Source organism: Carica papaya, chromosome 8 (genome assembly GCF_054855325.1).
Source record: "Carica papaya isolate Zhongbai chromosome 8, ASM5485532v1, whole genome shotgun sequence".
NCBI classification, from domain to species: Eukaryota; Viridiplantae; Streptophyta; class Magnoliopsida; order Brassicales; family Caricaceae; genus Carica; species Carica papaya.
This window is the reverse complement of record NC_142316.1, coordinates 10,085,443-10,109,148: the sequence shown is the minus strand read 5'-3', so window position 1 is coordinate 10,109,148 and position 23,706 is coordinate 10,085,443. Positions and strand designations below refer to the sequence as shown.

Below are 23,706 nucleotides of genomic sequence, written 5' to 3'. Positions count from 1 at the left end.
CTCTTCTTCTCGTTCTAATATCGATTAAAATGTCCCTGCTTCTTGACTCACATTTGCGTATAAACCAGTGGACCCTAGTTCTAGTCGCGCGTAACGTCGAACGACCCGTCTGAAAAGAAAAATTAGTGCGACACAAGGACTTCCCAGGAGGTCACCCATCCGAGTACTAATCTCGCCCAAGCACACTTCATTGCGGAGTTCTGATGGGATCCGGTGCATTAGTGCTGGTATGATCGCACCTGTTTAATTTTGCGCTACAAATACATAAACTCATTCCCCTTTCTTCCCCCTCCCGTCATTTGTATCCTTGTGCGTGCGCACTGCACCTCCCGTTCTCGTTCTAACAACAAGTAAAATACTACAGCGCCGTGACTGACATCTGCGAATAAACCTGAGGACCATAATTCAAGTCGCACGTAACGTCGAAAGAATCATTTGCAAAAAAATGGGTGAAATATAAGGACTTCGCAGGAGGTAACCCATGCTAGTACTACTCTCGCCCAAGCACCCTTACCTACAGAGTTCTGATAGAATCCGTTGCATTAGTGCTGGTATGATCGCACCTGTTTCATTTCGCGCTGCAAATACATACACTCCTTCTCCTTTCTTCCCCCTCCCGTCATTTGTTTCCTTGTGCGTGCGCACTGCACCTCTCGTTCTCGTTCAAATATCAAGTAAAATGCCACGGCGTCGTGACTCACATTTGCGAATAAATCTGCGGACCATAATTCAAGTCGCGCGTAACGTCGAACGGCACATCTGAAAAAAAGAAAATGGGTGCAACACGAGAACTTCCCAGGAGGTAACCCATCATTGTACTACTCTCGGCAAAGCACACTTAACTGCGGAGTTCTGATGGGATCCGGTGCATTTGTGCTGGTGTGACCGCACTTGTTTAATTTCGTACTGAAAATACATACACTCCTTCTTCCCTCCCCCCCTCCCATCACTTGTTTCCTTGTGCGTTCACACTGCACCTCTCCTTCTCGTTCTAATATCGATTAAAATGCCCTTAATTCTTGACTCACATTTGCGTATAAACCAGCGGACCATAGTTCCAGTCGCGCTCAACGTCGAACGACCCGTCTGAAAAAAAATTGGTGCGACACGAGGACTTCCTAGGTGGTCACCAATCTGAGTACTACTCTCGCCCAAACACACTTAACTGCAGAGTTCTGATGGGATCCAGTGCATTAGTGCTTGTATGATTGCACCCGTTTAATTCCGCGCTGCAAATACATAAACTCCTTCTCCTTTCTTCCCCCTCCCGTCATTTGTTTCCTTGTGCGTGCGCACTGCACCTCCCGTGCTCGCTCTAATATCAATTAAAATATTACGGTGCCGTGACTAACATTTGGGAATAAACCTGAGGACCATAATTCAAGTCGCGCGTATCGTCGAAAGAATCATCTGCAAAAAAATGGGTGGAACACGACGAATTCCTAAGAAAATGGGTGAAATATAAGGACTTCGTTGGAGGTCACCCATCCTAGTGCTACTCTCGCCCAAGCACCCTTAACTTGCGGAGTTCTGATAGAATCCATTGCATTGGTGCTGGTCTGATTGCTCATGTTTCATTCTGCGCTGCAAATACATACACTTTTTCTCCCTCCATCCCCCCTCCCGTCATTTGTTTCCTTGTGCGTGCACTCTGCATCTCTCCTTCTCGTTCTAATATCGATTAAAATGCCCCTGCTTCTTGACTCACTTTTGCGTATAAACCAGCGGACCATAGTTCCAGTCGCGCGTAACGTCGAACGACCCCTCTGAAAAAAAATTATTGCGATACGAGGACTTCCCAAGAGGTCACCCATCCGAGTACTACTCTCGCCCAAACACACTTAACTGCAGAGTTCTGATGGGATCCGGTGCATTAGTGCTGGTATGATGCCACTTGTTTAATTTTGCGCTTTAAATACATACACTCCTTCTCTTTTCTTCCTGCTCCTGTCATTTATTTCCTTGTCCGTGCGCACTGCACCTCCCGTACTCGTTCTAATATCAAGTACAATGCCACGGCGACGTGACTCACATTTGCGAATAAACCTGAGGACCATAATTCAAGTCGCGCGTAACGTCGAAAGAATCATCTGCAAAAAAATGGGTGCAACATGAGGACTTCACAAGAAAATGGGTGAAATATAAGGACTTCGCAGGAGGTAACCCATGCTAGTACTACTCTCGCCCAAGCACCCTTACCTACGGAGTTCTGATAGAATCCGTTGCGTTAGTGCTGGTATCATCGCACCTGTTTCATTTCGTGCTGAAAATAAATACAGTCCTTCTCCTTCCCTTCCCTTCCCATCAATTGTTTCCTTGTGCGTTCACACTGCACCTCTCCTTCTCGTTCTAATATCGATTAAAATGCCCCTGCTTCTTGACTCACATTTGCGTATAAACTAGCGGAACCTAGTTCCAGTCGCGCGTAACGTCGAACGACTCGTCTGAAAAAAAATTGGTGCGACACGAGGACTTCGCAGGAGGTCACCCATCCGAGTACTACTCTCGCCCAAACACACTTAACTGCGGAGTTCTGATGGGATCTGGTGCATTAGTGTTGGTATGATCGCACCCGTTTAATTCCGTGCTGCAAATACATAAACTCCTTCTCATTTCTTCCCCCTCCCGTCATTTGTTTCCTTGTGCGTGCGCACTACACCTCTCGTTCTCGTTCAAATATCAAGTAAAATGCTACGGTGCCGTGACTCATATTTGCGAATAAACCTGAGGACCATAATTCAAGTCGCGCGTATCGTCGAAAGACTCATCTGCAAAAAAATGGGTGCAACACGAGAACTTCCCAGGAGGTAACCCATCATTGTACTACTTTCGCCAAAGCACGCTTAACTGCGGAGTTCTGATGGGATCCGGTGCATTTGTGCTGGTATGATCGCACCCGTTTAATTCCGCGCTGCAAATACATAAACTCCTTCTCCTTTCTTCCCCCTCCCGTCATTTGTTTCCTTGTGCGTGCGCACTGCACCTCCCGTGCTCGTTCTAATATCAAGTAAAATGCTACGGTGCCGTGACTCACATTTGCGAATAAACCTGAGGACCATAATTCAAGTCGCGCGTATCGTCGAAAGAATTATCTGCAAAAAAATGGGTGAAATATAAGGACTTCCCAAGAGGTCACCCATCCGAGTACTACTCTCGCCCAAGCACACTTAACTGCAAAGTTCTGATGAGATCCGGTGCATTTGTGCTGGTGTGACCGCACCTGTTTAATTTCGTGCTGAAAATACATACACTCCTTCTTCCCTCCCCCCCTCCCATCATTTGTTTCCTTGTGCGTTCACACTACACCTCTCATTCTCGTTCTAATATCGATTAAAATGGCCCTGATTCTTAACTCACATTTGCGTATAAACCAGTGGACCATAGTTCCAGTCGCGCGTAACGTCGAACGACCCATCTGAAAAAAAATTGTTGCGATACGAGGACTTCCCAAGAGGTCACCCATCCGACTACTACTCTCGCCCAAGCACACTTAACTGCAGAGTTCTGATGGGATCCAGTGCATTAGTGCTGGTATGATGCCACTTGTTTAATTTTGCGCTTCAAATACATACACTCCTTCTCTTTTCTTCCTCCTCCCGTCATTTGTTTCCTTATGCGTGCGCACTGCACCTCCCGTACTCGTTCTAATATCAAGTAAAATGCCACGGCGCCGTGACTCACATTTCCGAATAAACTTGCAAACCATAAATCAAGTCGCGCGTAACGTCAAAGGAATCATCTGCAAAAAGATGGGTGCAACATGAGGACCTCCCAAGAAAATGCGTGAAATATAAGGACTTCGCAGGAGGTCACCCATCCGAGTACTTTTCTCGCCCAAACACCCTTAACTGCGGAGTTCAGATATAATCCGTTGCATTAGTGCTGGTATGATTCCTCATGTTTCATTCTACACTGCAAATACATACACTCTTTCTCCTCCCATCCCCCTCCTGTCATTTGTTTCCTTGTGCGTGCACTCTGCATCTCTCTTTCTCGTTCTAATATCAAGTAATTTGCCCCGGCACCGTGACTCACCTTTGCAAATGAACCAGCGGTTTATAATTCCATTCGCGCGTAACGTCGAAATACCCAACCGAAAAAAATAGGTGCAACACGAGGGCTTCCCAAGTTGTCACCCATCCGAGTACTACTCTCGCCCAAGCACACTTAAGTGCGGAGTTCTGATGGGATCCGGGGCTTTAGTGCTGATATGATCGCACCTGTTTAATTTTGCGCTGCAAATACATACACTCCTTCTCCTTTCTTCCCCCTCCGGTCATTTGTTTCCTTGTGCGTTCACACTTCACCTCTCATTCTCGTTCTAATATCGATTAAAATGCCCCTGCTTCTTGACTCACATTTGCGTATAAACCAGCGGACCCTAGTTCCAGTCGCGCGTAACGTCGAACGACCCGTTTGAAAAAAAATTGGTGCGACACGAGGACTTCCCAAGAGGTCACCCATCCGAGTACTACTCTCACCCAAGCATACTTAACTGCGGAGTTCTGATGGGATCCGGTGCATTAATGCTGGAATGATTGCACCTGTTTAATTTTTCGCTGTAAATACATAAACTCATTCCCCTTTCGTCCCCCTCTCGTCATTTGTTTCCTTGTGCGTGCGCACTGCAGCTCCCGTTCTCGTTCTAATATCAAGTAAAATGCTACAGCGCCGTGACTCACATTTGCGAATAAACCTGAGGACCATAATTCAAGTCGCGCGTAACGTCAAAAGAATCATCTGTAAAAAAATGGGTGCAACACGAGGACTTCACAAGAAAATGGGTGAAATATAAGGACTTCGCAGGAGGTAACCCATGCTAGTACTACTCTCGCCCAAGCACCCTAACCTACGGAGTTCTGATAGAATCCGTTGCATTAGTGCTGGTATGATCGCACCTGTTTCATTTCGCGCTGCAAATACATAAACTCCTCCTTCTTTCTTCCCCCTCCCGTAATTTGTTTCCTTGTGCGTGCGCACTGAACCTCCCGTTTTCGTTTTAATATCAAGTAAAATGGTACAGCGCCGTGACTCACATTTGCGAATAAACCTGAGGACCAAAATTCAAGTCGCGCGTAACGTCGAAAGAATCATCTGCAAAAAAATGGGTGCAACACGAGGACTTCACAAGAAAATGGATGAAATATAAGGACTTCCCAGGAGGTAACCCATGCTAGTACTACTCTCGCCCAAGCACCCTTACCTACGGAGTTCTGATAGAATCCGTTGCATTAGTGCTGGTATGATCGCACCTGTTTCATTTCGCGCTGCAAATACATAAACTCCTTCTCCTTTCTTCCCCCTCCCGTGATTTTTTTCCTTGTGCGTGCGCACTACACCTCTCGTTCTCGTTCAAATATCAAGTAAAATGCCACGGCGCCGTGACTCACATTTGCGAATAAATCTGCGGGCCATAATTAAAGTCGCGCGTAACGTCGAACGGCACATCTGGAAAAAAGAAAATGGGTGCAACACGAGAACTTCCCAGGAGGTAACCCATCATTGTACTACTTTTGCCAAAGCACACTTAACTGCGGAGTTCTGATGGGATCCGGTGCATTTGTGCTGGTGTGACCGCACCTGCTTTATTTCGTCCTGAAAATACATACACTCCTTCTTCCCTCCCCCCTCCCATCATTTGTTTCCTTGTGCGTTCACACTGCACCTCTCCTTCTCGTTCTAATATCGATTAAAATGCCCCTAATTCTTGACTCACATTTGCGTATAAACCAGCGGACCATAGTTCCAGTCGCGCGTAACGTCGAACGACCCGTCTGAAAAAAAATTGGTGCGACACGAGGACTTCCCATGAGGTCACCCATCCGAGTACTACTCTCGCCCAAGCACACTTAACTGCAGAGTTCTGATGGGATCCAGTGCATTAGTGCTGGTATGATCGCACTCGTTTAATTCTGCGCTGCAAATACATAAACTCCTTCTCCTTTCTTTCCCCTCCAGTCATTTGTTTCCTTGTGCGTGCGCACTGCACCTCCCGTGCTCGTTCTAATATCAAGTAAAATACTACGGTGCCGTGACTCACATTTGCGAATAAACCTGAGGACCATAACTCAAGTTGCGCGTTTCGTCGAAAGAATCATCTGCAAAAAAATGGGTGCAACACGAGTACTTCCTAAGAAAATGGGTGAAATATAAGGACTTCGTAGGAGGTCACCCATACGAGTACTTTTCTCGCCCAAACACCCTTAACTGCGGAGTTCTAATAGAATCCGTTGCTCTAGTGCTGGTATGATCCCTCATGTTTCATTCTGCGCTGCAAATACATACACTCTTTCTCCTCCCATCCCCCCTCCCGTCATTTGTTTCCTTGTGCGTGCACTCTGCATCTCTCTTTCTCGTTCTAATATCAAGTAATATGCCCCGGCACCGTGACTCACCTTTGCAAATGAACCAGCAGTTTGTAATTCCATTCGCGCGTAACGTCGAACAACCCATCCGAAAAAAAATAGGTGCAACACGAGGGATTCCCAGGTGGTCAACCATCCGAGTACTACCCTCGCCCAATCACACTTAACTGTGGAGTTCTGATTGGATCCGGGGCTTTAGTGCTGGTATGATCGCACCTGTTTAATTTCGCGCTGCAAATACATACACTCCTTCTCCTTTCTTCCCCTTCCCGTCATTTGTTTTCTTGTGCGTTCACACTTCACCTCTCATTCTCGTTCTAATATCGATTAAAATGCCCCTACTTCTTGACTCACATTTGTGTATAAACAAGCGGACCCCAGTTCCAGTCGCGCATAACGTCGAACGACCCGTCTAAAAAAATTATTGGTGCGACACGAGGACTTCCCAGGAGGTCACCCATCCGAGTACTACTCTCGCCCAAACACACTTAACTGCGGAGTTATGATGGGATCTGGTGCGTAAGTGGTGGTATGATCGCATCCGTTTAATTCCGCGCTGCAAATACATAAATTCCTTCTCCTTTCTTCCCCCTCCCGTCATTTGTTTCCTTGTGCGTGCGCACTGCACCTCTCGTGCTCCTTCTAATATAAAGTAAAATGCTACGGTGCCGTGACTCACATTTGCGGATAAACCTGAGGACCATAATTCAAGTCGCGCGTACTACTCTCGCTCAAGCACACTTAACTGCAGAGTTCTGATGGGATCCAGTGCATTAGTGCTGGTATGATACCACTTGTTTAATTTTGCGCTTCAAATACATACACTCCTTCTCTTTTCTTCCTCCTCCCGTCATTTGTTTTCTTGTGCGTCTGCACTGCACCTCCCGTACTCGTTCTAATATCAAGTAAAATGCCACGGCGCCGTGACTCAAATTTGCGAATAAACCTTCGGACCATAAATCAAGTCGCGCGTAACGTCGAAAGAATCATCTGCAAAAAGATGTGTGCAACACGAGGACCTCCCAAGAAAATGGGTGAAATATAAGGACTTCGCAGGAGGTCAGCCATCCGAGTACTTTTCTCGCCCAAGCACCCTTAACTGCGGAGTTCTGATAGAATCCGTTGCATTAGTGCTGGTACGATCCCTCATGTTTCATTCTGCACTGCAAATACATACACTCTTTCTCCTTCCATCCCCCCTCCCGTCATTTGTTTCCTTGTGCGTGCACTCTGCATCTCTCTTTCTCGTTCTAATATCAAGTAATATGCCCCGGCACCGTGACTCACCTTTGCAAATAAACCAGCGGTTTATAATTTCATTCGCGCGTAACGTCGAACAACCCATCCGAAACAAAATAGGTGCAACACGAGGGCTTCCCAGGTGATCACCCATCCGAGTACTACCCTCACCCAAGCACACTTAACTGCGGAGTTCTGATGGGATCCGGAGCTTTAGTGCTGGTATGATCGCACCTCTTTAAATTCGCGCTGCAAATACATACACTCCTTCTCCTTTCTTCCCCCTCCCGTCATTTGTTTCCTTGTGCGTTCACACTTCACCTCTCATTCTCGTTCTAATATCAAGTAAAATGCTACGGTGCCGTGACTCACATTTGCGAATAAACGGGTGCGATCATACCAGCACTAATGCACCGGATCCCATCAGAACTCCGCAGTTAAGTGTGCTTTGGCGAGAGTAGTACTCGGATTGGTGACCTCCTGGGAAGTCTTCGTGTCGCACCAATTTTTTTTCAGACGGGTCGTTCGACGTTACGCGCGACTTGAACTAGGGTCCACTGGTTTATACGCAAATGTGAGTCAAGAAGCAGGGGCATTTTAATCGATATTAGAATGAGAAGGAGATGTGCAGTGTGAACGCACAAGGAAACAATTGATGGGAGGGGGAGGGAAGGAGAAGGAGTGTATGTATTTTCAGCACGAAATGAAACAGGTGCGATCATACCAGCACTAATGCAACGGATTCTATCAAAACTCCGTAGGTAAGGGTGCTTGGGCGAGAGTAGTACTAGCATGGGTTACCTCCTGCGAAGTCCTTATATTTCAACCATTTTCTTCTGAACTCCTCGTGTTGCACCCATTTTTTGGCAGACGATTCTTTCGACAATATGCACGACTTGAATTATGGTCCACAAGTTTATTCGCAAATGTGAGTCACGGCACCGTAGTATTTTACTTGACATTAGAACGAGCACGGGAGGTGCAGTGCGCACGCACAAGGAAACAAATGACGGGAGGGGGAAGAAAGGAGAAGGAGTTTATGTATTTGCAGCGCGGAATTAAACAGGTGCGATCATACCAGCACTAATGCACCTTATCCAATCAGAACTCCGCAGTTATGTGAGCTTCGGCGAGAGTAGTACTCGGATGGGTGACCTCCTGGGAAGTCCTCGTGTCGCACCAATTTTTTTTCAAACGGGTCGTTCGACGTTACGCGTGACTGGAACTAGGGTCCGCTGGTTTATACGCAAATGTGAGTCAAGAATCAGGGGCATTTTAATCGATATTAGAACGAGAAAGAGAGATGCAGTGTGAACGCACAAAGAAATAAATGATGGGAGGGGCGGAGGGAAGAAGGAGTGTATGTATTTTCAGCACGAAATTAAACAGGTGCGGTCAGACCAACACAAAAGTACCGGATCCCATCAGAACTCCGCAGTTAAGTGTGCTTTGGCGAAAGTAGTACTCGGATCGGTGACCACCTGGGAAGCCCTCGTGTTGCACCTATTTTTTTTCAGATGGGTTGTTCGACGTTACGTGCGAATGGAATTCTAAACCGCTGGTTCATTTGCAAAGGTGTGTCACGGCGCCGTAGCATTTTACTTGATATTTGAACGAGAACGAGAGGTGCAGTGCGCACGCACAAGGAAACAAATGACGGGACGGGAAATGGAAGGAGAAAGAGTGTATGTATTTGCAGTGCAGAATGAAACATGAGGGATCTTACCAGCACTAATGCAACGGATTCTATCAGAATTCCGCAGTTAAGGGTGCTTGGGCGAGAAAAGAACTCGGATCGGTGACCTCCTGCGAAGTCCTTATATTTCACCCATTTTCTTGGGAGGTCCTCGTGTTGCACCCATCTTTTTGCAGATGATTCTTTCGACGTTACGCGCGACTTGATTTATGGTCCGCAGGTTTATTCACAAATGTGAGTCACGGCGCCGTGGCATTTTACTTGATAGTAGAACGAGTACGGGAGGTGCAGTGCGCACGCACAAGGAAACAAATGACGGGATGTTGAAGAAAAGAGAAGGAGTGTATGTATTTGAAGCGCAAAATTGAACAAGTGGCATTATACTAGCGCTAATGCACTGGATCCCATCAGAACCCTGCAGTTAAGTGTGCTTGGGCGAGAGTAGTACTCGGATGGGTGACCTCTTGGGAAGTCCTCGTATCGCAACAATTTCTTTTCAGATGGATCGTTCGACGTTACGCGCGACTGGAACTATGGTCCGCTGGTTTATACGCAAATGTTAGTCAAGAATCAGGGGCATTTTAATCGATGTTAGAACGAGAAGGAGAGGTGCAGTGTGAACACACAAGGAAACAAATGATGGGAGGGGGGGAGGAAAGAAGGAGTGTATGTATTTTCAGCACGAAATTAAACAGGTGCGGTCAAACCAGCACAAATGCAACGGATCCCATCAAAACTCCGCAGTTAAGTGTGCTTTGGCGAAAGTAGTACAATGATCGGTTACCTCCTGGGAAGTTCTCGTGTTGCACCCATTTTCTTTTTTTCAGATGTGTCGTTCGACGTTACGCGCGACTTTAATTATGGTCCGCAGATTTATTCGCAAATGTAAGTCACGGCACCGTGGCATTTTACTTGATATTTGAACGAGAACGAGAGGTGCAGTGCGCACGCACAAGGAAACAAATGACAGGAGGGGGAAGAAAGGAGAAGGAATTTATGTATTTGCAGCGCGAAATTAAACAGGTGCGATCATACCAGCACTAATGCACCGGATCCCATTAGAACTCCGCAGTTAAGGGTGCTTGGACGAAAGTAGTACTCAAATGGGTGACCTCCTGGGAAGTCCTCGTGACGCACTATTTTTTTTTTCAGACGGGTCGTTCGACGTTACGCGCGACTGGAACTAGGGTCCACTGGTTTATACGCAAATGTGAGTCAAGAAGCAGGGGCATTTTAATCGATATTAGAACGAGAAGGCGAGGTGCAGTGTGAACGCACAAGGAAACAATTGATGGGAGGGGGAGGGAAGGAGAAGGAGTGTATGTATTTGCAGCACGAAATGAAACAGGTGCGATCATACCAGCACTAATGGAACAGATTCTATCAGAACTCCGTAGGTAAGGGTGCTTGGGCGAGAGTAGTACTAGCATGGGTTACCTCCTGCGAAGTCCTTATATTTCACCCATTTTCTTGCGAAGTCCTCGTGTTGCACCCATTTTCTTTTTTTCAGATGTACCGTTCGACGTTACGCGCGACTTTAATTATGGTCCGCAGATTTATTCGCAAATGTGAGTCACGGCGCCATAGCATTTTACTTGATATTTGAACGAGAACGAGAGGTGCAGTGCGCACGCACAAGGAAACAAATGACGGGAGGGGGAAGAAAGAGGAATGAGTTTATGTATTTGCAGCGCAAAATTAAATAGTTGCGATCATACCAGCACTAATGCTCCTGATCCTATCAGAACTCCGCAGTTAAGTGTGCTTGGGCGAGATTAGTACTCGGATGGGTGACCTCCTGTGAAGTCCTCGTGTCGCACTAATTTTTTTTTCAGACGGGTTGTTCGACGTTACGCGTGTCTGGAACTAGGGTCCACTGGTTTATACGCAAATGTGAGTTATGAAGCAAGGGCATTTTAATCGATATTAGAACGAGAATGAGAGGTGAAGTCTGAACGCACAAGGAAACAAATGACAGGAGGGGGAAGAAAGGAGAAGGAGTGTATGTATTTGTAGCGCGAAATTAAACAGGTGCGATCATACCAGCACTAAAGCTCCGGATCCCATCAGAACTCTGCAGTTAAGTGTGTTTGGGCGAGAGTAGTACTCGGATGGGTGACCACTTGGGAATCCCTCGTGTCGCAACTATTTTTTTTCGGATGGGTTGTTCGACGTTACGCGCGAATGGAATTATAAACCGCTGGTTCATTTGCAAAGGTGAGTCACGGTGCCGGGGCATATTACTTGATATTAGAACAAGAAAGAGAGATACAGAGTGCACGCACAAGGAAACAAATGACGGGAGGGGGGATGGAAGGAGAAAGAGTGTATGTATTTGCAGTGCAGAATGAAACATGAGGGATCATACCAGTACTAATGCAACGGATTCTATCAGAACTCGGCAGTTAAGGGTGCTTGGGAGAGAAAAGTACTCGGATGGGTGACCTCCTGCGAAGTCCTTATATTTCACCCATTTTCTTGGAAGGTCCTCGTTTTGCACCCATCTTTTTGCAGATGATTCTTTCGACGTTAGGCGCGACTTGATTTATGGTCCGCAGATTTATTCTCAAATGTGGGTCACGGCGCCGTGGCATTTTACTTGATATTAGAACGAGTACGGGAGGTGCAGTGCGCACGCACAAGGAAACAAATGATGGGATGAGGAAGAAAAGAGAATGAATGTATATATTTGAAGCGCAAAATTAAACAAGTGGCATCATACCAGCACTACTGCACTGGATCCCATCAGAACTCTGCAGTTAAGTGTCCTTGGGCGAGAATAGTTCTCGGATGGGTGACCTCTTGGGAAGTCTTCGTATCGCAAAATTTTTTTTTTCAGATGGGTCGTTCGACGTTACGCGCGACTGGAACTATGGTCCGCTAGTTTATACGCAAATGTGAGTCAAGAATCAGGGGCATTTTAATCGATATTAGAACGAGAAGGAGAGGTGCAGTGTGAATGCAAAAGGAAACAAATGATGGGAGGGGGGGAGGGAAGAAGGAGTGTATGTATTTTCAGCACAAAATTAAACAGGTGCGGTCACACCAGCACAAATGCACCGGATACCATCAGAACTCCGAAGTTAAGTGTGCTTTGGCGAAAGTAGTACAATGATGGGTTACCTCCTGGGAAGTTCTCGTGTTGCACCCATTTTCTTTTCTTCAGATGTGTCATTCGACGGTACGCGGTACTTTAATTATGGTCCGCAGATTTATTCGCTAATGTGAGTCACGGCGCCATGGCATTTTACTTGATATTTGAACGAGAACGAGAGGTGCAGTGCGCACGCACAAGGAAACAAATGACGGGAGGGGGAAGAAAGGAGAAGGAGTCTATGTTTTTACAGCGCGAAATGAAACAGGTGCGATCATACCAGCACTAATGCAACGGATTCTATCAGAACTCCGTAGGTAAGGGTGCTTGGGCGAGAGTAGTACTAGCATGGGTTACCTCCTGCGAAGTCCTTATATTTCACCCATTTTCTTGTGAAGTCCTCGTGTTGCACCCATTTTTTTTGCAGATGATTCTTTCGACGTTACGCGCAACTTGAATTATGGTCCTCAGGTTTATTCGCAAATGTGAGTCACGGCGTTGTAGCATTTTACTTGATATTAGAACGAGAACGGGAGGTGCAGTGCGCACGCACAAGGAAACAAATGACGGGAGGGGGAAGAAAGGGGAATGAGTTTACGTATTTGCAGCGCAAAATTAAAAAGGTGCGATCATACCAGCACTAATGCACCGGATCCCATCAGAACTCCGCAGTGAAGTGCGCTTGGGCGAGATTGGTACTCAGATGGGTGACCTCCTGGGAAGTCCTCTTGTCGCACTAATTTTTTTTCAGACGGGTCGTTCGACGTTACGCACGTCTGGAACTAGGGTCCGCTGGTTTATACGCAAATGTGAGTCAAGAAGCAGGGGCATTTTAATCGATATTAGAACGAGAATGAGAGGTGAAGTGTGAACGCACAAGGAAACAAATGACAGGAGGGGGAAGAAAGGAGAAGGAGTGTATGTATTTGCAACGCGAAATTAAACAGGTGCGATCATACCAGCACTAAAGCCTCGGATTCCATCAGAACTCCGCAGTTAGGTGTGCTTGGGCGAGAGTAGTACTCGGATGGGTGACCACTTGGGAAGCCCTCGTGTTGCACCTATTTTTTTTCGGATGGGTTGTTCAACGTTAGCCGCGAATGGAATTATAAACCGCTGGTTCATTTGCAAAGGTGAGTCACGGTGCCGGGGCATATTACTTGATATTAGAACGAGAAAGAGAGATACAGAGTGCACACACAAGGAAACAAATGACGGGAGGGGGAAGAAAGGAGAAGGAGTTTATGTATTTGCAGCGCGAAATTAATCAGGTGCGATCATACCAGCACTAATGCAACAGATCCCATCATAACTCCGCAGTTAAGTGTGCTTGGGCGAGAGTAGTACTCAGATGGGTGACCACTTGGGAAGTCTTCGTGTTGCACCAATTTTTTTGCAGATGATTCTTTCAACGTTACGTGCGACTTGAATTATGGTCCTCAGGTTTATTCGCAAATGTGAGTCACGGCGCTATAGCATTTTACTTGATATTAGAACGAGAACGGGAGGTGCAGTGCGCACGCACAAAGAAACAAATGACGGGAGGGGGAAGAAAGGGGAATGAATTTATGTATTTGCAGCGCAAAATTAAACAGGTGCGATCATACCAGCACTAATGCACCAGATCCCATCAGAACTCCGCAGTGAAGTGTGCTTGGGCGAGTGTAGTACTCGGATGTGTGACCTCTTGGGAAGTCCTTGTCTCGCAACAATTTTTTTTCAGAGGGGTCGTTCGACGTTACGCGTGACTGGAACTATGGTCCACTAGTTTATACGCAAATGTGAGTCAAGAATCAGGGGCATTTTAATCGATATTAGAACGAGAAGGAGAGGTGCAGTGTGAACGCACAAGGAAACAAATGATGGGAGGGGGTAGGGAAGAAGGAGTGTATGTATTTTCAGCACGAAATAAACAGGTGCGGTAACACCAGCACAAATGCACCGGATCCCATCAGAATTCCGCAGTTAAGTGTACTTTGGCGAAAGTAGTACAATGATGGGTTACCTCCTAGGAAGTTCTCGTGTTGCACCCATCTTCTTTTTTTCAGATGTGCCGTTCGACGTTACGCGCGACTTTAATTATGGTCCGCAGATTTATTCGCAAATGTGAGTCACGGCGCCGTGGCATTTTACTTGATATTTGAACGAGAACGTGAGGTGCAGTGCGCACGCACAAGAAAACAAATGACGGGAGGGGGAAGAAAGGAGAAGTTGTTTATGTATTTGCAGCGCGAAATTAAACAGGTGCCATCATACCAGCACTAATGCACCAGATCCCATTAGAACTCCGCAGTTAAGTGTGCTTGGGCAAGAGTAGTACTCAGATGGGTGACCTCTTGGGAAGTTCTCGTGTCGCACTAATTTTTTTTTTCAGACGGGTCATTCGACGTTACGTGCGACTGGAACTAGGGTCCACTGGTTTATACGCACATGTGAGTCAAGAAGCAGGGGCATTTTAATCGATATTAGAACGAGAAGGAGAGATGCAGAGTGCACGCACAAGTAAACAAATGACGGGAGGGGGGATGGAGGGAGAAAAAGTGTATGTATTTGCAGCGCAGAATGAAACATGAGCAATCATACCAGCACCAATGCAACGGATTCGATCAGAACTCCGCAAGTTAAGGGTGCTTGGGCGAGAGTAGCACTAGGATGGGTGACCTCCTGCGAAGTCCTTATATTTCACCCATTTTCTTAGGAAGTCCTCGTGTTGCACCCATTTTTTTGCAGATGATTCTTTCGACGTTACGCGCAACTTGAATTATGGTCCTCAGGTTTATTCGCAAATGTGAGTCACGGTGTTGTAACATTTTACTTGATATTAGAACGAGAACGGGAGGTGCAGTGCGCACGCACAAGGAAACAAATGATGGGAGGGGGAAGAAAGGGGAATGAGTTTATGTATTTGCAGCGCAAAATTAAACAGGTGCGATCATACCAGCACTAATGCACCGGATCCCATCAGAACTTCGCAGTGAAGTACGCTTGGGCGAGATTAGTACTCGGATGGGTGACCTCCTGGGAAGTCCTCTTGTCGCACCAATTTTTTTTCAGACGGGTCGTTCGACGTTATGCGTGTCTGGAACTAGGGTCCGCTGGTTTATACGCAATTGTGAGTCAAGAAGCAGGGGCATTTTAATCGATATTAGAACGAGAATGAGAGGTGATGTGTGAACGCACAAGGAAACAAATGACGGAAGGGGGGAAGAAAAGAGAAGGAGTGTATGTATTTGCAGCGCGAAATTAAAAAGGTGCGATCATATCAGCACTAAAGCTCCGGATCCCATCAGAACTCCGCAGTTAAGTGTGCTTGGGCGAGAGTAGTACTCGGATGGGTGACCACCTGGGAAGCCCTCGTGTTGCACCTATTTTTTTTCGGATGGGTTGTTTGACGTTACGCGCGAATGGAATTATAAACCGCTGGTTCATTTGCAAAGGTGAGTCACGGTGCCAGGGCATATTACTTGATATTAGAACGAGAAAGAGAGATGCAGAGTGCACGCACAAGGAAACAAATGACGGGAAGGGGGATGGAAGGAGAAATAGTGTATGTATTTGCAGTGCAGAATGAAACATGAGGGATCATACCAGCACTAATGCAACGGATTCTATCAGAACTCCGCAGTTAAGGGTGCTTGGGAGAGAAAAGTACTCGGATGGGTGACCTCCTGCGTAGTTCTTATATTTCACCCATTTTCTTGGGAGGTCCTCGTGTTGCACCCATCTTTTTGCAGATGATTCTTTCGACGTTACGCGCGACTTGATTTATGGTCCGCAGGTTTATTCACAAATGTGAGTCACGGCGCCGTGGCATTTTACTTGATATTTGAACGAGAACGAGAGGTGCAGTGCGCACGCACAAGGAAACAAATGACGGGAGGGGAGATGGAGGGAGAAAAAGTGTATGTATTTGCAGCGCAGAATGAAACATGAGCAATCATACCAGCACCAATGCAACGGATTCTATCAGAACTCCGCAAGTTAAGGGTGCTTGGGCGAGAGTAGCACTAGGATGGGTGACCTCCTGCGAAGTCCTTATATTTCACCCATTTTCTTAGGAAGTCCTCGTGTTGCACCCATTTTTTTGCAGATGATTCTTTCGACGATACGCACGACTTGAATTATGGTCCTCAGGTTTATTCGCAAATGTGAGTCACGGCACCGTAGCATTTTACTTGATATTAGAACGAGAACGGGAGATGCTGTGCGCACGCACAAGGAAACAAATGACGGGAGGGGGGATGGAGGGAGAAAAAGTGTATGTATTTGCAGCGCAGAATGAAACATGAGCAATCATACCAGCACCAATGCAACGGATTCTATCAGAACTCCGCAAGTTAAGGGTGCTTGGGCGAGAGTAGCACTAGGATGGGTGACCTCCTGCGAAGTCCTTATATTTCACAAATTTTCTTAGGAAGTCCTTGTGTTGCACCCATTTTTTTGCAGATGATTCTTTCGACGATACGCGCGACTTGAATTATGGTCCTCAGGTTTATTCGCAAATGTAAGTCACGGCACCGTAGCATTTAACTTTATATTAGAAGGAGCACGGGAGGTGCAGTGCGCACGCACAAGGAAACAAATGACGGGAGGGGGAAGAAAGGGGAATAAGTTTATGTATTTGCATCGCAAAATTAAACAGGTGCGATCATACCAGCACAAATGCACCGGATCCCATCAGAACTCCGCAGTTAAGTGTGCTTTGGTGAAAGTAGTACAATGATGGGTTACCTCGTGGGAAGTTCTCGTGTTGCACCCATTTTCTTTTTTTCAGATGTGCCGTTCGACGTTACGCGCGACTTTAATTATGGTCCGCAGATTTATTCGCAAATATGAGTCACGGCGCCGTGGCATTGTACTTGATATTTGAACGAGAACGAGAGGTGCAGTGCGCACGCACTTGGAAACAAATGACGGGAGGGGGAAGAAAGGAGAAGGAATTTATGTATTTGCAGCGCAAAATTAAATAGGTGCGATCATACCAGCACTAATGCACCGGATCCCATCAGAACTCCGCAGATAAGTGTGCTTGGGCGAGAGTAGTACTCGGATGGGTGACATCCAGGGAAGTCCTCGTGTCGCACTAATTTTTTTTTCAGACGGGTCGTTCGACGTTATGCGCGACTGGAACTAGGGTCCACTGGTTTATACGCAAATGTGAGTCAAGAAGCAGGGGCAATTTAATCGATATTAGAACGAGAAGGAGAGATGCAGAGTGCACGCACAAGGAAACAAATGACGGGAAGGGGGATGGAGGGAGAAAAAGTGTATGTATTTGCAGCGCAGAATGAAACATGAGCAATCATACCAGCACCAATGCAACGGATTCTGTCAGAACTCCGCAAGTTAAGTGTGCTTGGGCGAGAGTAGCACTAGGATGGGTGACCTCCTGCGCAGTCCTTATATTTCACAAATTTTCTTAGGAAGTCCTTGTGTTGCACCCATTTTTTTGCAGATGATTCTTTCGACGATACGCGCGACTTGAATTATGGTCCTCAGGTTTATCCGCAAATGTGAGTCACGGCACCGTAGCATTTTACTTTATATTAGAAGGAGCACGGGAGGTGCAGTGCGCACGCACAAGGAAACAAATGACGGGAGGGGAAAGAAAGGGGAATGAGTTTATGTATTTGCAGCGCAAAATTAAACAGGTGCGATCATACCAGCACAAATGCACCGGATCCCATCAGAACTCCGCAGTTAAGTGTGCTTTGGTGAAAGTAGTACAATGATGGGTTACCTCGTGGGAAGTTCTCGTGTTGCACCCATTTTTTTTTTCAGATGTGTCGTTCGACGTTACGCGCGACTTTAATTATGGTCCGCAGATTTATTTGCAAATGTGAGTCACGGCGCCGTGCCATTGTACTTGATATTAGAACGAGAAAGAGAAATGCAGAGTGCACGCACAAGGAAACAAATGACGGGAGGGGGGATGGAAGAAGAAAGAGTGTATGTATTTGCAGTGCAGAATGAAACATGAGGGATCAACCAGCACTAATGCAAAGGATTCTATCAGAACTCCGCAATTAAGGGTGCTTGGGTGAGAAAAGTACTCGGATGGGTGACCTCCTGCGAAGTCCTTATATTTCACCCATTTTCTTGGGAGGTCCTCGTGTTGCACCCATCTTTTTGCAGATGATTCTTTTGACGTTACGTGCGACTTGATTTACGGTCCGCATGTTTATTCGCAAATGTGAGTCACGGCGCCGTGGCATTTTACTTGATATTAGAACGAGTACGAGAGGTGCTGTGCGCACGCACAAGGAAACAAATGATGGGAGGAGGAAGAAAAGAGAAGGAGTGTATGTATTTGAAGCGCAAAATTAAATAAGTGGCATCATACCAACACTGATGCACTGGATCCCATCAGAACTCTGCAGTTAAGTGTTCTTGTGCGAGAGTAGTACTCGGATGGGTGACCTCTTGGGAAGTCCTCGTATCGCAACAATTTTCTTTCAGATGGGTCATTCGACGTTACGCGCGACTAGAACTATGGTCCGCTGGTTTATACGCAAATGTGAGTCAAGAATCAGGGGCATTTTAATCGATATTAGAACGAGAAGGAGATGTGCAGTGTGAACGCACAAGGAAACAAATGATGGGAGGGGGGAGGGAAGAAGGAGTGTATGTATTTTCAGCACGAAATTAAACAGGTGCGGTCACACCAACACAAATGCACCGGATCCCATCAGAACTTCGCAGTTAAGTGTGCTTCGGCGAAAGTAGTACAATGATGGGTAACCTCCTGGGAAGTTCTCGTGTTGCACCCATTTTCTTTTTTTCAGATGTGCCGTTCGACGTTACGCGCGACTTTAATTATGGTCCGCAGATTTATTCGCAAATGTGAGTCACGGCGCCGTGGCATTTTACCTGATATTTGAACGAGAACGAGAGGTGCAGTGCGCACGCACAAGGAAACAAATGACGGGAGGGGGAAGAAAGGAGAAGGAGTTTATGTATTTGCAGCGCAAAATTAAACAAGTGCGATCATACCAGCACTAATGCACCGGATCCCATCAGAACTCCGCAGATAAGTGTGCTTGGGCGAGAGTAGTACTCGGATGGGTGACCTCCTGGGAAGTCCTCGTGTCGCACTAATTTTTTTTTTCAGACGGGTCGTTCGACTTTACGCGCGACTGGAACTAGGGTCCACTGGTTTATACGGAAATGTGAGTCAAGAAGCAGGGGCATTTTAATCGATATTAGAACGAGAAGGAGAGATGCAGAGTGCACGCACAAGGAAACAAATGACGGGAGGGGTGATGGAGGGAGAAAAAGTGTATGTATTTGCAGCACAGAATGAAACATGAGCAATCATACCAGAACCAATGCAACGGATTCTATCAGAACTCCGCAAGTTAGGGGTGCTTGGGCGAGAGTAGCACTATGATGGGTGACCTCCTGCGAAGTCCTTATATTTCACCCATTTTCTTAGGAAGTCCTCGTGTTGCACCCATTTTTTTGCAGATGATTCTTTCGACGATACGCGCGACTTGAATTATGGTCCTCAGGTTTATTCGCAAATGTGAGTCACGAAGTAGGGGCATATTAATCGATATTAGAACGAGAAAAAGAGGTGCAGTGTGAACGCACAAGGAAACAAATGATGGGAGGGGGGGGGGAAGGAGAAGGAGTGTATGTATTTTCAGCACGAAATGAAACAGGTGCGATCATACCAGCACTAATGCAACAGATTCTATCAGAACTCCGTAGGTAAGGGTGCTTGGGCGAGAGATGTACTAGCATGGGTTACCTCCTGCGAAGTCCTTATATTTCACCCATTTTCTTATGAAGTCCTCGTGTCGCACCAATTTTTTTTCAGACGGGTCGTTCGACGTTACGGGCGTCTGGAACTAGGGTCCGCTGGTTTATACGCAAATGTGAGTCAAGAAGCAGGGGCATTTTAATCGATATTAGAACGAGAATGAGAGGTGAAGTGTGAACGCACAAGGAAACAAGTGACGGGAGGGGGAAGAAAGGAGAAGGAGTGTATGTATTTGCAGCGCGAAACTAAACAGGTGCGATCATACCAGCACTAAAGCCCCGGATCCCATCAGAACTCCGCAGTTAAGTGTGCTTGGCGAGATTAGTACTCGGATGGTTGACCCCCTGGGAAGTCCTCGTGTCGCACCAATTTTTTTTCAGACGGGTCGTTCGACGTTACGCGCGTCTTGAACTAGGGTCCACTGGTTTATACGCAAATATGAGTCGAGAAGCAGGGGCATTTTAATCGAAATTAGAACGAGAATGAGAGGTAAAGTGTGAACGCACAAGGAAACAAATGACGGGAGGGGGAAGAAAGGAGAAGGAGTGTATGTATTTGCAGCGCGAAATTAAACAGGTGCGATCATACCAGCACTAAAGCTCCGGATCCCATCAGAACTCCGCAGTTAATTGTGCTTGGGCGAGGGTAGTACTCGGATGGGTGACCACTTGGGAAGCCCTCGTGTTACACCTATTTTTTTTCGGATGGGTTGTTCGACGTTACGCGCGAGTGAAATTATAAACCGCTGGTTCATTTGCAAAGGTGAGTCATGGTGCCGGGGAATATTACTTAATATTAGAACGAGAAAGAGAGATGCAGAGTGCACGCACAAGAAATAAAATGACGGGAGGGGGGATGGGAGGAGAAAGAGTGTATGTATTTGCAGTGCAGAATGAAACATGAGGGATCATACCAGCACTAATGCAACGGATTCTATCAGAACTCCGCAGTTAAGGGTGCTTGGGCGAGAAAAGTACTCGGATGGGTGACCTCCTGCGAAGTCCTTATATTTCACCCATTTTCTTGGGAGGTCCTCGTGTTGCACCCATCTTTTTGCAGATGATTCTTTCGACGTTACGCGCGACTTGATTTATGGTCCGCAGGTTTATTCGCAAATGTGAGTCACGGCGCCGTGGCATTTTACTCTATATTAGAACGAGTACGGGAGGTGCAGTGCGCACGCACAAGGAAACAAATGACGGGAGGAGGAAGAAAAGAGAAGGAGTGTATGTATTTGAAGCGCAAAATTAAACAAGTGGCATCATACCAGCACTAATGCACTGGATCCCATCAGAACTCTGCAGTTAAGTGTGCTTAGGCGAGAGTAGTACTAGGATGGGTGACCTCCTGCGAAGTCCTTATATTTCACCCATTTTCTTAGGAAGTCCTCGTGTTGCACCCATTTTTTTGCAGATGATTCTTTCGACGATACGCGCGACTTGAATTATGGTCCTCAGGTTTATTCGCAAATGTGAGTCACGGCACCGTAGCAATTTACTTGATATTAGAACGAGCACGGGAGGTGCAGTGCGCACGCACAAGGAAACAAATGACGGGAGGGGAAGAAAGGAGAAGTAGTTTATGTATTTGCGGCGCGGAATTAAAGGGGTGCGATCATACCAGCACTAATGCGCCGGATCCCATCCGAACTCCGCAGTTAAGTGTGCTTGGGCGAGAGTAGTACTCGGCTGGGTGACCTCCTGGGAAGTCCTCGTGTCGCACCAATTTATTTTCAGACGGGTCGTTCGACATTACGCGCGACTGGAACTAGGGTCCGCTGGTTTATACGCAAATGTGAGTCAAGAAGCAGGGGCATTTTAATCGATATTAGAACGAGAAGGAGAGATGCAGAGTGCACGCACAAGGAAACAAATGACGGGAGGGGGGATGGAGGGAGAAAAAGTGTATGTATTTGCAGCGCAGAATGAAACATGAGCAATCATACCAGCACCAATGCAACGGATTCTATCAGAACTCCGCAAGTTAAGGGTGCTTGGGCGAGAGTAGCACTAGGATGGGTGACCTCCTGCGAAGTCCTTATATTTCATCCATTTTCTTAGGAAGTCCTCGTGTTGCACCCATTTTTTTGCAGATGATTCTTTCGACGATACGCACGACTTGAATTTTGGTCCTCAGGTTTATTCGCAAATGTGAGTCACGGCACCGTAGCATTTTACTTGATATTAGAACGAGAACGGGAGATGCAGTGCGCACGCACAAGGAAACAAATGACGGGAGGAGGAAGAAAGGGGAATGTGTTTATTAATTTGCAGCGCGAAATTAAATAGGTGCGATCATACCACCACTAATGCACCGAATCCTATCAGAACTCCGCAGTTAAGTGTTCTTGGGCGAGATTAGTACTCGGATGGGCGAGCTTAGTACTCGTGTCGCACGAATTTTTTTTCAGACGGGTCGTTCGACGTTACGCGCGTCTGGAACTAGGGTCCGCTGGTTTATACGCAAATGTGAGTCAAGAAGGAGGGGCATTTTAATCGATATTAGAACGAGAATGAGAGGTGAAGTGTGAACGCACAAGGAAACAAATGACGGGAGGGGGAAGAAAGGAGAAGGAGTGTATGAATTTGCAGCGCAAAATTAAACAGGTGCGATCATACCAGCACTAAAGATCCGGATCCCATTAGAACTTCGCAGTTAAGTGTGTTTGGGCGAGAGCAGTACTCGGATGGGTGTCCACCTGGGAAGCCCTCGTGTTGCACCTATTTTTTTTTCGGATGGGTTGTTCGACGTTACGCGCGAGTGGAATTATAAACCGCTGGTTCATTTGCAAAGGTGAGTCACGGTGCCGGGGCATATTACTTGATATTAGAACGAGAAAGAGAGATGCAGAGTGCACGCACAAGGAAACAAATAACGGGAGGGGGAGGGAAGGAGAGAGAGTGTTTGTATTTTCAGCACGAAATGAAACAGGTGCGATCATACCAGCACTAATGCATCGGATTCTATCAGAACTCCATAGGTAAGGGTGCTTGGGCGAGAGTAGTACTAGCATGGGTTACCTCCTGCGAAGTCCTTATATTTCACCCATTTTCTTGTAAAGTTCTTGTGTTGCACCCATTTTTTTGCAGATGATTCTTTCGATGTTACGCGCGACTTGAATTATGGTCCTCAGGTTTATTCGCAAATGTGAGTCAAGAAGGAGGGCATTTTAATCGATATTAGAACGAGAAGGAGAGGTGCAGTATGAACGCACAAGGAAACAATTGATGGGAGGGGGAGGGAAGGAGAAGGAGTGTATGTATTTTCAGCACGAAATGAAACAGGTGCGATCATAGCAGCACTAATGCAACGGATTCTATCAGAACTCCGCAAGTTAAGGGTGCTTGGGCGAGAGTAGCACTAGGATGGGTGACCTCCTGCGAAGTCCTTATATTTCACCCATTTTCTTAGGAAGTCCTCGTGTTGCACCCATTTTTTTGCAGATGATTCTTTCGACGATACGCGCGACTTGAATTATGGTCCTCAGGTTTATTCGCAAATGTGAGTCACGGCACCGTAGCATTTTACTTGATATTAGAACAAGAAC

At 46.6% G+C, this 23,706-nt stretch overlaps 7 non-coding genes and 32 pseudogenes across 7 annotated transcripts; 24 read left to right on the top strand and 15 right to left on the bottom strand.

The window, feature by feature from the left end:
• Window positions 1-122: 122 nt before the first annotated feature.
• LOC148240762 (5S ribosomal RNA) lies at window positions 123-241 on the bottom strand (annotated as a pseudogene).
• A 533-nt stretch (window positions 242-774) lies between these two features.
• On the bottom strand, window positions 775-893 carry LOC148240761 (5S ribosomal RNA; annotated as a pseudogene).
• A 204-nt stretch (window positions 894-1,097) lies between these two features.
• On the bottom strand, window positions 1,098-1,216 carry LOC148240760 (5S ribosomal RNA; annotated as a pseudogene).
• A 561-nt stretch (window positions 1,217-1,777) lies between these two features.
• On the bottom strand, window positions 1,778-1,895 carry LOC148240759 (5S ribosomal RNA; annotated as a pseudogene).
• A 560-nt stretch (window positions 1,896-2,455) lies between these two features.
• LOC148240758 (5S ribosomal RNA) lies at window positions 2,456-2,574 on the bottom strand. The gene has a single exon (XR_015815197.1). It is a non-coding gene; the product is annotated as a 5S ribosomal RNA (ribosomal RNA).
• Window positions 2,575-2,779: 205 nt separating this feature from the next.
• Window positions 2,780-2,898, bottom strand: LOC148240757 (5S ribosomal RNA; annotated as a pseudogene).
• A 205-nt stretch (window positions 2,899-3,103) lies between these two features.
• On the bottom strand, window positions 3,104-3,222 carry LOC148240756 (5S ribosomal RNA; annotated as a pseudogene).
• A 204-nt stretch (window positions 3,223-3,426) lies between these two features.
• Window positions 3,427-3,544, bottom strand: LOC148240755 (5S ribosomal RNA; annotated as a pseudogene).
• Window positions 3,545-4,103: 559 nt separating this feature from the next.
• On the bottom strand, window positions 4,104-4,222 carry LOC148240754 (5S ribosomal RNA; annotated as a pseudogene).
• A 205-nt stretch (window positions 4,223-4,427) lies between these two features.
• On the bottom strand, window positions 4,428-4,546 carry LOC148240753 (5S ribosomal RNA; annotated as a pseudogene).
• A 917-nt stretch (window positions 4,547-5,463) lies between these two features.
• On the bottom strand, window positions 5,464-5,582 carry LOC148240752 (5S ribosomal RNA; annotated as a pseudogene).
• A 203-nt stretch (window positions 5,583-5,785) lies between these two features.
• Window positions 5,786-5,904, bottom strand: LOC148240751 (5S ribosomal RNA; annotated as a pseudogene).
• A 560-nt stretch (window positions 5,905-6,464) lies between these two features.
• LOC148240750 (5S ribosomal RNA) lies at window positions 6,465-6,583 on the bottom strand (annotated as a pseudogene).
• Window positions 6,584-6,789: 206 nt separating this feature from the next.
• Window positions 6,790-6,908, bottom strand: LOC148240749 (5S ribosomal RNA; annotated as a pseudogene).
• An 813-nt stretch (window positions 6,909-7,721) lies between these two features.
• LOC148240748 (5S ribosomal RNA) lies at window positions 7,722-7,840 on the bottom strand. The gene has a single exon (XR_015814454.1). It is a non-coding gene; the product is annotated as a 5S ribosomal RNA (ribosomal RNA).
• Window positions 7,841-7,990: 150 nt separating this feature from the next.
• On the top strand, window positions 7,991-8,109 carry LOC148240747 (5S ribosomal RNA; annotated as a pseudogene).
• An 882-nt stretch (window positions 8,110-8,991) lies between these two features.
• On the top strand, window positions 8,992-9,110 carry LOC148240746 (5S ribosomal RNA; annotated as a pseudogene).
• A 1,211-nt stretch (window positions 9,111-10,321) lies between these two features.
• On the top strand, window positions 10,322-10,440 carry LOC148240745 (5S ribosomal RNA; annotated as a pseudogene).
• Window positions 10,441-11,004: 564 nt separating this feature from the next.
• LOC148240744 (5S ribosomal RNA) lies at window positions 11,005-11,123 on the top strand (annotated as a pseudogene).
• A 206-nt stretch (window positions 11,124-11,329) lies between these two features.
• Window positions 11,330-11,448, top strand: LOC148240743 (5S ribosomal RNA). Its single transcript, XR_015815448.1, has one exon. It is a non-coding gene; the product is annotated as a 5S ribosomal RNA (ribosomal RNA).
• An 884-nt stretch (window positions 11,449-12,332) lies between these two features.
• Window positions 12,333-12,451, top strand: LOC148240742 (5S ribosomal RNA; annotated as a pseudogene).
• A 564-nt stretch (window positions 12,452-13,015) lies between these two features.
• Window positions 13,016-13,134, top strand: LOC148240741 (5S ribosomal RNA; annotated as a pseudogene).
• A 205-nt stretch (window positions 13,135-13,339) lies between these two features.
• Window positions 13,340-13,458, top strand: LOC148240740 (5S ribosomal RNA; annotated as a pseudogene).
• A 205-nt stretch (window positions 13,459-13,663) lies between these two features.
• Window positions 13,664-13,782, top strand: LOC148240739 (5S ribosomal RNA; annotated as a pseudogene).
• Window positions 13,783-13,987: 205 nt separating this feature from the next.
• On the top strand, window positions 13,988-14,106 carry LOC148240738 (5S ribosomal RNA; annotated as a pseudogene).
• Window positions 14,107-14,308: 202 nt separating this feature from the next.
• On the top strand, window positions 14,309-14,427 carry LOC148240737 (5S ribosomal RNA; annotated as a pseudogene).
• Window positions 14,428-14,636: 209 nt separating this feature from the next.
• Window positions 14,637-14,755, top strand: LOC148240736 (5S ribosomal RNA; annotated as a pseudogene).
• Window positions 14,756-15,318: 563 nt separating this feature from the next.
• LOC148240735 (5S ribosomal RNA) lies at window positions 15,319-15,437 on the top strand (annotated as a pseudogene).
• A 206-nt stretch (window positions 15,438-15,643) lies between these two features.
• On the top strand, window positions 15,644-15,762 carry LOC148240734 (5S ribosomal RNA). Its single transcript, XR_015815836.1, has one exon. It is a non-coding gene; the product is annotated as a 5S ribosomal RNA (ribosomal RNA).
• Window positions 15,763-17,034: 1,272 nt separating this feature from the next.
• Window positions 17,035-17,153, top strand: LOC148240733 (5S ribosomal RNA; annotated as a pseudogene).
• Window positions 17,154-17,362: 209 nt separating this feature from the next.
• On the top strand, window positions 17,363-17,481 carry LOC148240732 (5S ribosomal RNA; annotated as a pseudogene).
• A 562-nt stretch (window positions 17,482-18,043) lies between these two features.
• LOC148240731 (5S ribosomal RNA) lies at window positions 18,044-18,162 on the top strand (annotated as a pseudogene).
• Window positions 18,163-19,045: 883 nt separating this feature from the next.
• Window positions 19,046-19,164, top strand: LOC148240730 (5S ribosomal RNA; annotated as a pseudogene).
• A 209-nt stretch (window positions 19,165-19,373) lies between these two features.
• LOC148240729 (5S ribosomal RNA) lies at window positions 19,374-19,492 on the top strand. The gene has a single exon (XR_015815978.1). It is a non-coding gene; the product is annotated as a 5S ribosomal RNA (ribosomal RNA).
• A 918-nt stretch (window positions 19,493-20,410) lies between these two features.
• On the top strand, window positions 20,411-20,528 carry LOC148240728 (5S ribosomal RNA; annotated as a pseudogene).
• Window positions 20,529-20,733: 205 nt separating this feature from the next.
• On the top strand, window positions 20,734-20,852 carry LOC148240727 (5S ribosomal RNA). Its single transcript, XR_015814828.1, has one exon. It is a non-coding gene; the product is annotated as a 5S ribosomal RNA (ribosomal RNA).
• A 560-nt stretch (window positions 20,853-21,412) lies between these two features.
• LOC148240726 (5S ribosomal RNA) lies at window positions 21,413-21,531 on the top strand (annotated as a pseudogene).
• Window positions 21,532-21,765: 234 nt separating this feature from the next.
• LOC148240725 (5S ribosomal RNA) lies at window positions 21,766-21,884 on the top strand. Its single transcript, XR_015815833.1, has one exon. It is a non-coding gene; the product is annotated as a 5S ribosomal RNA (ribosomal RNA).
• Window positions 21,885-22,763: 879 nt separating this feature from the next.
• LOC148240724 (5S ribosomal RNA) lies at window positions 22,764-22,882 on the top strand (annotated as a pseudogene).
• Window positions 22,883-23,706: the final 824 nt, after the last annotated feature.